This window comes from Marmota monax, unplaced genomic scaffold (genome assembly GCF_021218885.2).
Source record: "Marmota monax isolate L192 unplaced genomic scaffold, Marmota_monax_Labrador192_F-V1.1 WCK01_AAM20220418_F8-fsc00184, whole genome shotgun sequence".
NCBI lineage: Eukaryota > Metazoa > Chordata > Mammalia > Rodentia > Sciuridae > Marmota > Marmota monax.
Genome location: NW_026695008.1, coordinates 3,358,530 through 3,371,691, shown reverse-complemented (window position 1 = coordinate 3,371,691; position 13,162 = coordinate 3,358,530). Strand labels below are relative to the sequence as shown.

At 37.3% G+C, this 13,162-nt stretch overlaps 1 pseudogene; it reads right to left on the bottom strand.

The window, feature by feature from the left end:
* Positions 1-1,879: 1,879 nt before the first annotated feature.
* On the bottom strand, positions 1,880-12,494 carry LOC124081375 (large ribosomal subunit protein eL19-like; annotated as a pseudogene).
* Between the last annotated feature and the right edge of the window lie 668 nt (positions 12,495-13,162).

Sequence of the window (13,162 nt, the reverse complement as noted above, 5' to 3'; positions counted from 1 at the left end):
CAGGAAGGGCTAGTGCAATGAACTGGCCCAGGGCAGAACTGGAGCAGGAGCTGAGCCAGCACCCAGGCAGCTGGCTGCAGAGCCTGCACACTTCATGGTGCTAGAAGTTCTGCAGGACTGTAAATATGTTCTGGTGTTTACCATCCAACCACAATGGCTCAGCTCCCTTCTAACAATGTGGAGAAGGGCCCAGGACAGCAAATCACAGGAGCAGTGCCTAGGAACCAGGGAACAGAGGCCAGCACCCCAAGTGAAGAAGGAAGTCAGATGAAATGATGAACCTGCAAGTGATGCTGATGTGCACCTGTCTGCAAACCACTGCCCAAAAATGTGGGATAAGGACCAGGTGGCAGGGAAGAGGATTGTGGTCTGTGAACACGGCCAGTGGCAAAACTGTCAGACAAGTGTCAAGGTGCACAGTTTCGCTATCCCATGATATATATTACTCAATAAAAATGTTAATCTTAACAAGGTGATGGTGAAGTGTACTGAGAATTTATTAGGTCAGGTACTGTTCTGAGCACTTTTCATCTCACTCAACAAACTCAAACAAACTCCTAGTTGATTTACAAGGTTATGCATCCATGAACTCAAACTTGGCCATTTAATTAAATACCAATCAAGTTTGTTTGTAAAAAAAAAAATTGACACACAACAGGTACAGTGACACACATTTGTAATCCCAGTGAAGTAGGAGAATCTAAAGTTCAAGGGCTGGGGATGTGGCTCAAGTGGTAGTGCACTCGCCTGGCATGCATGCGGCCCGGGTTCGATCCTCAGCACCACATACAAACAACGATGTTGTGTCCGCCGAAAACTAAAAAATAAATATTAAAAAATAAATAAATAAATAAATAAAGTTCAAGGGCAGCATGGGCAATTTAAAAAAAGGTCTGGGGAAGTAGCTCTGTGGTAAAGCACCCCTGGGTTCAGTTCCCAGTACCAAAAGAGAAAAAAAAAAGTAAGTAAGAAAGAAAGGCACTTGTCCATTTTGTCAGGAAAAACTAAGTTCTTGCCCATGAACCAAGGTGCTCTTGAAAAAAAGAACTCAGTAAATATCTAGATTTTGCTCAGCTTCAAATTCTTGAACTGCTTTCTGAGTGCAGAAAATATTGTGGCCCAAACAGGCCATGATGTTCTCTAAGCCTCCTGAGCTCATTATGCACATCACTACATTTTGTGCTTTGGAACTTATAAAGACAATGTGATGATTTAAAGGTCCATTGATTTTTCATTCCCATAATGAAAAATCAGCCTTTTTAGTTCATCTTCAACAAATTCCACTTGTTAAACTGATAGAATTAGCCAGAAGCAACTTCATTTTCTAGTCTGGAGCTAAGTGCCTAAGTATAGAAATAGTATTTCTAACTACAATGGTTAAAATAAAAATTTTACCACATAAACTATATGGGTGAAAAAAAGAGCTTGACTTAAAAAAAAAAAAAAACAGTTGTCCTATGTTAAGCATAGTTTTTATTTTCCAAATGACATTGACAGCTTTATTTTCTAATATTTTCTGTATCAGCCAAAGTTCTTTCTGAATAATATGGTTTTGTTACATTTCAGTATTTAGTTTTTTAAATATGTCCATAGTCTTTCAGCACATTGGCTTCAACAAGAAAATTATACATTTCCAATAAAATTCAATGCTGACCATTTGAACATTGTATGTAATGGTAAAAGAAGTTCAGAACAGTGTTGAAGATTTAAAAAAAATAAAGTATGTAAAACAGAGCAAAAATATTTAAAGAGCGATGAACTATTTCTGGTTTTAAAACAAGTAACAAGGCTTCTTCAAGTCTCACAATTCAAAGAGCAGACTAACTGCATTTCTTTTATTGTAAAAATGACAATTTATAAAACTGTGAATTTCTAAAATTGTGGTACAATATAGTTTTTTAACAGATAAAGCTTTTTTTTTATTATTTCAAGGAGTATCTATGTAATCATCAAGGCCACTATGTACAGACACAAGAGGGGAGCCTAATTTCTTGGTCTCTTCCTCCTTGGACAGAGTCTTGACATCCTCCTCTTTGGCCTGGAATGCTCCTCACAGAGCTTGTATTCCTCTTTGGTCTCAGCCTGGTCAGCCAGAAGCTTCTTCTTGGCATTATCTGCCTTCAGTTTTAGAATATGTTTCATGATGATCCACTTGTTTTTGCAGACATTGCCCTTTACCTTCAGGTAGAGGCTGTGATACATGTGGTGGTTAATCTTAGATTCATGGTATCTCTGAGCAGCCTACACAGAATTCACATCCTCTGCACCCAGGTGACCTTCTCCTGCATTTGAGCATTAACTATACTCTTCTGCTTACCTATGCCCACATGCCTGTGTCTCTGGGGAGCCAAGGAATTTTTCTGGCATGGAGCCTCAGAATGAATAGTCACTGGTTTTGTGGATGATCAGCTATCTTTGATCAGCTTCTTTGATCAGCTTCCAAATCTGCTGATGAGAGTTGGCATTGAAGATTTCATTGGTTTCATTGGGATCCAACCAAAGCTTCTTTTACCACAGCAGGGGAAACTGGAGGCACCTCTACTGAAGCCCAAGAATCCTCCTGGCTGCTCCTGTAGCTATGAAAGAAAAGAACCCAATATAGTTTGAAATTTTTCATAATATATCTAAGATTTAAACATTATATACTTGTAACATGTTTATATATATATATATATATATATATATATATATATATATATATATATATATATATATAATGTACACATATATTCAAACAATTGTCTTCATTTGTTAACAGTGCACAAATGGTTACGTAGTACAGAGATCATATTTACTTAAGCTTGTTAGCTTATTTCTGAAGAGTTCCGTGAATCTTGTTAGTTTTTCTTTTCTTTTCTTTTTTTTTTTTTTGTTGGCAAAATAACTTCCTTTTATTGTTCTTAAACAAGGCCTGTAACACCTTCCCAACCTACCTGAATGTACAGGATTTCTGCTTTTCACATTATGGTAGACCATGTGTTTTTTTTTTTTAATTTTTTTATTGTTGGTTGTTCAAAACATTACATAGTTCTTGATATATCATATTTCACACATTGATTCAAGTGGGTTATGAACTCCCATTTTTACTCCATATACAGATTGCAGAATCACATCAGTTACACATCCATTGATTTCATTTTTCACATTTGAGCAAAACATCCTGAATTCAATGCATGACTTTCTCTCTTCATATATATATATGTGTGTGTGTGTGTATATATATATATATATATATATATATACACACACATATATATGTGTGTGTATATGTATGCATATATATATATATATATATATATATATATATATATATATATATATATAAATAAATGTGATACAAATCACATAGGCCAAATCTGGCCTGCCATTTCTTTTTGTTTGTTTGTTTGTTTTATACTAAAAAGTGTTTTGAGGATTGTTTCAGTTTGAGTCAGGGTCTCTTCATATTGCCCAGGCTAGTCTTGAACTTGTGGGCTCAAACAATCTTCCATCTTCAGGCTCCAAGAAACTGAGACTACTGGTCCCACCTTGCCTGACTTTTTTTTAATATTGGGGACTTGCTAATTTGCCCAGGCTGCCCTTGAACTCGATTCTCCATCCACAGCCTCCTGAATAGCTGGGACTACAGATGTGCATCACCTAAAAAATTATTATTTTAGGGAGAAATATTGGACAAGATAATTCAAGTCTTTGAGATCAGATGTCAAAATCAATAGTGAGTATAGGAGACCCCTGAAAGATCTGCTTAAAATGTGGATTTCTAAACTCCATGCTTCAAAACCAAGATAACCCACCTGTGCATACCCAGCTGTCAGTCATCAATTCCTGCTATACAAATTGTATTTGATGATTCAACATCAAAAGTAGATAATAGGCAAATATGACTATCTCAACTCAATACCTTCTAACAGAAAAAAAATAGTATCTCTAAATATTGTAATACTGTATTTTATTTCTGAATTTCAACACTTATGATAATAAGCCTATCACAACTTCATTTTCACAGTTGCCAATTATTTAGAAAAGTCCCTCTTTTTGGCAGATGAGCCAGCCATGAGGAGACAGTACCTCCCAGTCTAGTTCCCTCACTCCACAAGTGAGACTTCAACATCAGGGAATGTTCATGGCTTACCTGAGGTGCTTCTTCTCTTCACTACTTCAGCCTCATTAGGACTCTGAGCTCATGATTTCCTAGCAGCCTGGGGTTCTCTCTAAAAGAAAGATGTTAATTCTTCATTTAATGGCAAATTTGTTTTCTGTTGTAAGTTTGTGTGCATGTTGGGATGAAGCTATGTCTGGGGACAGTCAGTTGGAACCCAAGTCTGCACATTCTATTGTGCACTAGTAGATTAGACTTGGTTTTAAATTTCTCTGCCTCAAACCAACATTAGGAATTTAAGAAAATGCTAAAGTTGGTTTAACACTAGTCATATATTAAACACAACTTGTACAGAGTTACAAGTATCAGCAAATTTCAAATGCAATTTGATGGTAATTTCTATCATCATCTAGTATTAGATGAATCTTTGAGGAAGACATTTACTCCCAACTAAAAGCATAGGACATACAAATTTCTTGAGGCACCATAGAAAAAATATTATTTAGGGAAAGATGAAAGAATAGTTTAAAGTTTAAAAATTTCAAAGCCAATCTCTTATGCACATTGCATAAAGAATTAACTAGAATAAATCAACAGGGAGAACTTCAGCTATGAACACTGAACACTGAACAAGGTATTCGTAGACAATTATCAGAAAAAATACATCTTTGAAGCAATGCAGTGAGACCCCTGAATAGAGGTGACAAACTAGTCCTGTATGGTGATATCTATTTATCCAGAATAGAATTGAAGTTCCATTTTAAACTGACCTAAAGGAATTTTAATTTTTTTTGGGGGGCGGGGGGACAGGGTCTTCCTATGTTGCCCAGTTTGGCTTTGAAATCACACTCCTTTAGCTCAGTCCCCCAAGTTGCTGGGATCACAGGTGAGTACCACAAAGCCAAAAAAAATTTTATAATGATATCAATTTAAATGTTAATCCAAAGAGGGACAGCTTTTTAAAAATGTAAAACAGTCCTTCATAGAGTAAGTTATTAAATTTTCATAGTTGGCTTTAAAAGAGTCCACCAATTAAGAAAACATTCAAGTGCAACAAATTCTAATACTTTCCCATTATTTCCATAAATGTCTAACATTTTCTAGATTAATCATTAGATTAATCAATAGAAGAAATAATGTTAATATAAGTAACAAGAAATAAATTGTCCTGTCATAAAATTACACAAGAATGGCTATATATTGATAGCTAGAGTCTAAATAAAAACAGATTAATCTGTTGACTGTTTATTCAAATAATCACTAACCTAACACAGGCATGTTCCTAAGAAAAGATTCTAAAGAGTAAAAGGATCTGGCAAACACAAATCCCTCCTGTTTACCAAAATCATCACCTATAGCATACTTTGCATCAGTCATGCCTTCTCAGTGACATATTATTAACAACTACAATATCCTGATTGTGCAAAGGTCGCACAATCATTTGTTCCTTAAATATAGACTTGTATGAATGACCATACCAGGATAATTGTCTTAATTTCAGTGAAATTGACCTCTCCATGAAAACATAGGGATATTAAAATAAGATGAGAAGACCCTCATGGTACTTAATTTCGTCCACTTAAACAAATCTTAACCTAATTATAAGGAATAATGCTTAACCTATTGAAAACATTCAGTTGGGGTGACATTTGAGCAGAATACAACCTCTAATGATTAAAGCTTATATAATACCAGCTGAAGTAGCACAATCATTAATTGACCCAAACATTTGATTGAAAAAATAAGTTTCTCTAGAGTCAATAGTGCAATACTATTCTAGAGTCCATATTGGCAATAGGGTTTACGACCTGCATGTTGGATGGCGTAACCATCATTAAGGATCCATTTGTTCAATGAGTAAAGTCCTACATAATCTGAGGTTAGATCAGAACAATCCATGTTGGTTTATATGAATCAAATATTTCTCCTAGTACAACAGAACAAGAGGCATAAGGCCTGCTTGTAAGAGCACCCTGAATTTAATAGCTGGTATAATCTACAATCTAATACATAACTATATGCCCTGACTCTAAAAAAAGCTTGTTAAAATGACTGATCCCCTTAATGGGCTAGCATTTTATAATCCAATGTTCAACTTCTCTTCCTAACAACAGGTTCACAGTTAATCTACTTATTATCCCTATTTTTCTTATCATAGTGTTATTAGCATTACTTGAATAAAATGCTTTGGATTATATGCAACTTCCTAAAGTTTCCAACTATGTTTAAAGGCATAATATTATCATTGTTTATTCTAGGAACTCTCATAATTTTATTTATATATTTATTCATTTTTGGTACCAGGAATGAGACCCAATGGTGCTCTACCACAGAGTTACATCCCCAAGACCTTATAATTTTTTTTATTTTGAGACAGTCTTACTTAAATTGCTTAGGACTTGCTAAATTGCTGAGTCTGGCCTTAAATTTTTGCTTCTCCATCCTCAGCTTCCTGAGTTGGTAGGATTATAGACATGAGCCACTATACCTGGTGGGAGTCTCATAATTTTAATTATCCCTTATCTTTAGCCACCTTTATACCAATCATTTCATCAACACTTGCATTCTGTGAAGCTGCTGTGGGCCTAGCATTACTGAACAGTGTGTAACACATACAGCATAGACCACATGTAAAACTTAAGCTTCCTCCAGTGCTGAAAATTATCATACCCATAATTACATTTTCATCAGTAAGATGATACTCTAAAAATTCTGTAAACTGAATCACTATATAGGCTACCAATTAGTTTCATCAACTTATTTCTCTTAAACCAATTTGGTAAAAATAGCCTAAATTTTTCATTTTTTTCTCCAACTCACTATGAGCACCACTTTTAAAATTAATAACCAACTCTTTCTCCAAGCAGTTACAGTAAGTACCATATTTCCAAAACATCAGATATAGAAAAACTACATATCTACATATTAATTTTCTACAAATATGCTTAGTCATGGCATTTACTGTCAGAAAACTAGTTCTAGTCTATATTCTTTTTGAGGTGACTCTAATTCCAACTCTAATTATTATCACCCAATGAGGAAACCAAGCTGAATAATTAAGTGCAAGACTTTATTTCCTGTTCTATATGATGATTGTCTCTTTACCTGTACTGATAGCATTATTCTATGTTCAACACTCTACAGATTCATTTATTTTTTTTTAATAACCTACTACAGAATTACCAAGCTCCTTATGTAAAGGCCTTCTATGATTGGCAAATTTAATAGCATTCACAGTAAAGATATCCCTTTACAGACCCTGCTTCTGGTAACCAAAAGCACACATAAAAGCTGCAGTTTCTGGATCTACAGACTTGCCGCTGTGTTACCAAGACTAGGAGGCTATAGTAGAATAAGCACTACTGTAATTTCAAATCCATTAATACAATGTATATCCTATCCATTTCTAATATAATTGCTATGGAGAATCACCAAATACTACAAATAACAAACTCTATTTACTTGAAAGAGCCTTAAAAATTGCTCATCACAAATTTATCCACATCATATATCACTAGTAATTGTGGCCACTCTTATCCAAAACCTCAAAGTTTTATTGGAGTCACAGTCCTAATCATCCCACAGCCTCACATCATCAATGTTATTTTGCCTCACAAACTCAGACTATGAATCCATAGTAGAACTACTATTGGTTTGTGGAATACAGATATTAACTCCTTTAATAGTAACATGATGAGTACTGGTAAGTCTAACTAACCTATCTGCATCACCAAGTATCACCTCAGCTGGAGAATTATTTGCAGTTATAGCATCATTTTCATGACTTAGTTTTACCATTATCCTAAGAGGACTCAATATACTAATTATGGCCTTATATTCCCTCCACACATTAATCACAATGCGAGGAGAATTCACATACCACCTTAATAACATGAAAACATCCTTCACACTAGAAAACAATATTTACACATCACCTACTTATATAACTTCTGTCACTTAACCCACAAATATTTTAGGATCCACTTAAGCAAAACATTGGATGGTGAATCTTACACTAGAAGCTTAAAACTCCGTATTTACCAGAAACTGTACAAGAATTGCTAACTCATGCCTCCTTTGAACTCATGTTGTAAATTTCTAGCTCATTTATAACAAAATGACTCTCAACTTTTAAAGAATAGAAATAAATAATCTGTTGATTTTAGGAGCCAAATAAAAGTTAAAAAAAAAAGCTAAATAAAAGTAACACATTTAAGGGCTGGGGCTCACCTGTAGAGTGTTTACCTTGCACATGTGAGGCACTGAGGCACTGGGTTCAATCTTCAGCACCACATTTAAAAAAAATTTATAAAGGTATTGTGTCCATGTACAACTAAATATATATATATATATATATATATATATATTTAAATATATATTTAATAATATATAAATTTAATAAATATAAATTTAAATATATTAAATCATTATTAATTAATTAATTAATTAATTCTCCCACTTGATATATCTTTTAAGGATTTTTTTTAATTTTAGAGATTTGTTGTTCTACCTGTTTTCTTGCAACTTAATTTTTTTAAGAAATTGTGTTGTTTGTCCAATAGAATGGCCCATAGTCCAAGTTTTGTTGGATGTATTATGTGACATAATTTAATATTTTTCTCTGTCCTAAAGCTTACAAAAGCAGTAGTTGGATCTAGAACCTATTGGTACTATTAACCATTTGGGGCTGATAATTCCTTGTTGAGGATGGGGGCTTCCTGTGCATGTAGGCTGTTTAGTAGCATCCTTGGCCTCTACCCACTAGATGTCAGTAGAGCCCCCTTAGCTATCACAATCCTCCATCCCCACCATCCCCCCAAAAAAACACAAACAAAAACCCAGGTCTCAAGATCTTGTCAAATGTTTTCATAGCACACCTATGTTCTGCTGTGAAAAGTAGGTTACTTGTACTACAAAATTAACAATATGGTTGATGCCACCACTGCAGATTAAAAGATCATTAGGTCTGGAACCACAGATACTTCGAAGAGAACACCTGAACACGATTTTAGAAATATTTAATTTAAGCCTGCACAGAATGGCTGACTCAAAAGCAACATATAGAGAATGTGAATTTCCATTTGAGAAGGAAAAATATTAGAGACAATAATAAAATAAAATAGTAAAAACGCAAGTAATTTCTTTTCCATGATGGAAAATTCTTTTCCATTATTGGAAACTTCTTTTTCCAGAAGTGTTTTTCTAAGACCTGTTGAACAACTTAAGATGTTGGACTTACACAATAGAAATAATGATGGTTTTTTCTTTTGGAGAGGCACTTTATACTTTTATTATAAACCAAGCATTTTGGCCTTGCAGAAAAGTATTATTTTAGTAATGCAGTTTTCATGCTCAAAATTGATTTGTGTGCTATAAAATTACTTTAAACGCAACACAAGTCAGGGGAGATTAATAAAATAATGCTTTTAATTTAAAAGAGAGCTGGAAGCTGTGCTGCACACCTGTAATCCCAAACGAGTGGGGAGGAGCCTAAATTCAAGGCCAGCCTCAGCAACTCAGTGAGGCCCTGACCAACTTAGTGAGATCCTGTCTCAAAATAGAAAACCAAAAGGTCTGAGGATGACTCAGTGGTACACCATCTCTTGGTCCAATTCCTAGTACCAAAAAAATAAAAATAAAAAAATTTAAAAGTGAACTACCATTTTTGTTTGTCTTTGCAAGTGACATCATTTTCTAGATGCAGGATGACAGATAATATATTAAAGGATTTAGGAGGAGGATTCAGATTGAAAGACAGCCCCACTTATAATTTAACCAGTGAATATTAATTCTTCAAAAACCTTCTCTGTATCAGATTTGACATGTAATACTTGGCTGTTTGAGGATGCTTTAAAGGCACCCCTGTTGTGGAGGGTGTTGAGAATATCCTCGAGCAGATAGGGTGGCAAACTTTGATTCCTTGAACCGTTGAGAGTTGCCCTATACCTGGTGATTGACTTTCAGAATCCTTATCCCTTCTGTTGGTATCCTTCAGTTTTGAGTCATCAGTGGTTTCATGAGGTGTATATGGTGCATCATTCCTCTAGTGGTTTTTGAAGGAATGTTTGTTTGGGGTGTCTTCAGTACTATTAGTGCTATTGATTTGGGAACAGGTATGTTTAAGCCTTATGGGTAAATTTTTAAAAATAAAATCTGAAAAACAATTGTGGATCAGATTCTATTTATCATTTCCAGGTGATTTAAGGACGAATTGGCCTCATTTCCACCAGAACTTTTTGCATATGAGAAGTGTTTCTCCTTCTTTTTCTATCAGTGAATGGTGTCTTTCTTTATCACCTGTTGTCTATCTTCCTTATCTCTATCTCCATTTTATTTTCTCTTTCCCTGACTCCACTTTTCCCTGTATCTTCCCCTGTCTCATTTGGTCTACTTTATTCTCTTCTCTTTCTTCTCCTTTTGTAATTTCCTCTCCTTTCCATACCTCTGTCTCTATTTGCTTTTCTCTCCCAAATACCATTGCTCCCCATTCCACCCACCATTTCTCTTCATCAGGAACTTGTTCATGATATTGTTAATGACATAGCCAGTTCCATTTTAATCAGGAACACCATCATCTTTATTAAAGGGAATGGTGGATAAATGCATAAGTAATTAATGCATTTTAAAATAGACTTCAGAGGGTGTTTGGGGTTAAGGAACTTCTCCACATTTCCTTCCAAAAACCTTATTTATTATTTAACAGTGGCTGCTCCACTCCAGCCTCTGATAATTCTTTTCTTCTTATTAGTTTGCTTCAATTCAGGCATCATGTGTTTCCATATAGAGAGTGTTTGGTGCCTTTATTTTCCAGTAGTTAAAAGGATGTTTGGTTTGGAGGTTTTCTGAGTTTTTGTGGCTCAACCTTGGTATTATTGTGTTTGGAGTGTGAAGGGATAAGTTGTGAGTCTGAAAAATTCAGCACGGAACTCACATAGTAACCAAAGAACCTCGTTTCTATCTTTTCTAAGTAGTACCCAAGGGACAAAATTTGTTTTATTTCCTCAACACTGTTTTTCCTGTAATGTTTCTATTATTTAAGAAGTGTCCTGTTCTCTGTCAGTGAGTGGTTTTTCCTGTCTCACCACCCAAACTTATTGGTTTATCATGCTGGCCTCCTTTTTTCTAAGTGGGGAGTCTCTTCCTCCTTTTGTTTATTTTTGCCTTCACCTGTTACTGCCTTCCATCATTTCAAATCTCTCCCTATGTACACCCCCATTTTCTGTCCACTTCTCACACTCTCCTGGGTCTTTTGAGTTTCTCCCTATAAGGTCATTTTTCTGTGCCCTGGCTTGTTGATCCCAGATACACTACCTGTGTTTCTCTCTCTCTTTTTTTTTTTTTTTTCTGACAGTTCCTGTCCTGAGATAAATGGCATTGCTTGCTCCAGTGAGTAGTGCAGGCCAGGAGCTCTTGGGGGGGGGGGGGATTAGTTTATATAACCATTCCATAGTCATTTTCTCTCATTCTGAGATGAATTTTGAGAGTGCAGATGGAGAGAGTAAGATAGACCTGCGTGGAAAATGCTGCCCTCTACTTTGGGCAGAGTAGTGGGCTGGTTTCAATTTAAATTTGTGTTTGTTTGTTTTTACCAAAATCTACTTTTAATAAGTGAACAGACCACCAGCCCCTACCCTGCTTTACCTGCACAGCCACTGCTGGCCCAGCTGCCACCTCACAGCAGGCCATCAGCAGCCAGTAGTACCCTTGCCATCCTCACAGCTGCCTGTTGAAGTCACCATCTCCATGCCTGTAAAGGGATGACGCAGAGACCGACTACTGCTTTCAGTGCCTTTAGTGGACTGGAAATCTCAGTAAACTTCTCTGAGCAGCAAGGAACAAGGACTTGTTCAGACATCTCAGAACTGGATGTAGAGGTTGGCAGTAGACACAATCAATAAATAGACAACTTCTCAAATAAAAAGACTCCACATGAGCTCCCCTCAGGAAGACATTCACACACCTGACTGCAGAGCACACCTGCCGCTGGCCAACGGGAGGGCAGCAGGCAGCCTTTGGAGGGTCAAGCAAAGGATACAGGCGCTGGAGACCTCGCTGCACGATGTCCCGATTTGAGGGCTGCGGGGATCAGCAGTGACCACAGCAGCTGCCATTGAAAACAGGGCACAAACGCACTCCCTGGCGCTCTTGGCATGCCCTGTGCATGCAAGGAGGTGAGAGAGGGCTTGTGTTGTGGTCTAAATGCCTCTGAAAAAGGTCAGTGTCTCTGCAAGCTTCGTACCCCAGTAAAGGAAACAGTAACTACGGATCCCGATGGCATCCTCAGACCCCGGGCTGTACTGGGGCCACTTAAGAGTCTGGTTTTTCTTTGGCACTGCAGGCCACTTGGGCTGCCACAGTGGTTATGGATGCAGAGGGTGTCCACGCTGACAGACATGGTCTTGGCTGGATCAGGCTGAACTGTTTCGGCCCAAGCTGTATTTGTACAGCTTGTAGATCATCTTCTTGGTGGTTCTCCTGGGCCCTGGGCGTGTGAGCTTGCAGATCTCCTGGGTGTCCGGGTAGTAGCAGTACAGCGCCCTGAATTGGCAGCCTGTCTCACAAAATAGGATGAAGTTGTGATTGGCGTCACACTTCTCCAGCTCCTCCAATATGGAGTTTTTGTGAGGCTCCTTCACCTTCCCGGCAGTGGGAGATGGCCTTGTGGATGATGGGCTTGTTGGACTTTCTACTGGGCTCCTTGAAGAGCTTGGGACCTGTGTACTCCGCCACCTAGGCCAGGGAGGAAGCTGCCAACGCCGTTTCCCAGTCCTGGTCTGTTCTGCTTGGGTTGACGGCAGGGTCCTTGCCAATGAAATCCTGTTCCACTTCTTCTATGTCTCCCACATCAGAGTCAGAATCTGGCCTCAGGCAGCCCAGGGCTCCTTATAGGGGGTGCCAGAGCTTCTTGGGCCAACCCATAACCTCCCCTCTGTGTCACCATCAGCCCTGACTAGGTGAAGGAAAAAGCCATTGGCAGACTGTCACTGAGACAAGGGATCCAATCTGCCAATGGCCAGAGCCCCCCATGGACTTCTGTAGCTTCTGCAGACTGCAGCCCCACTC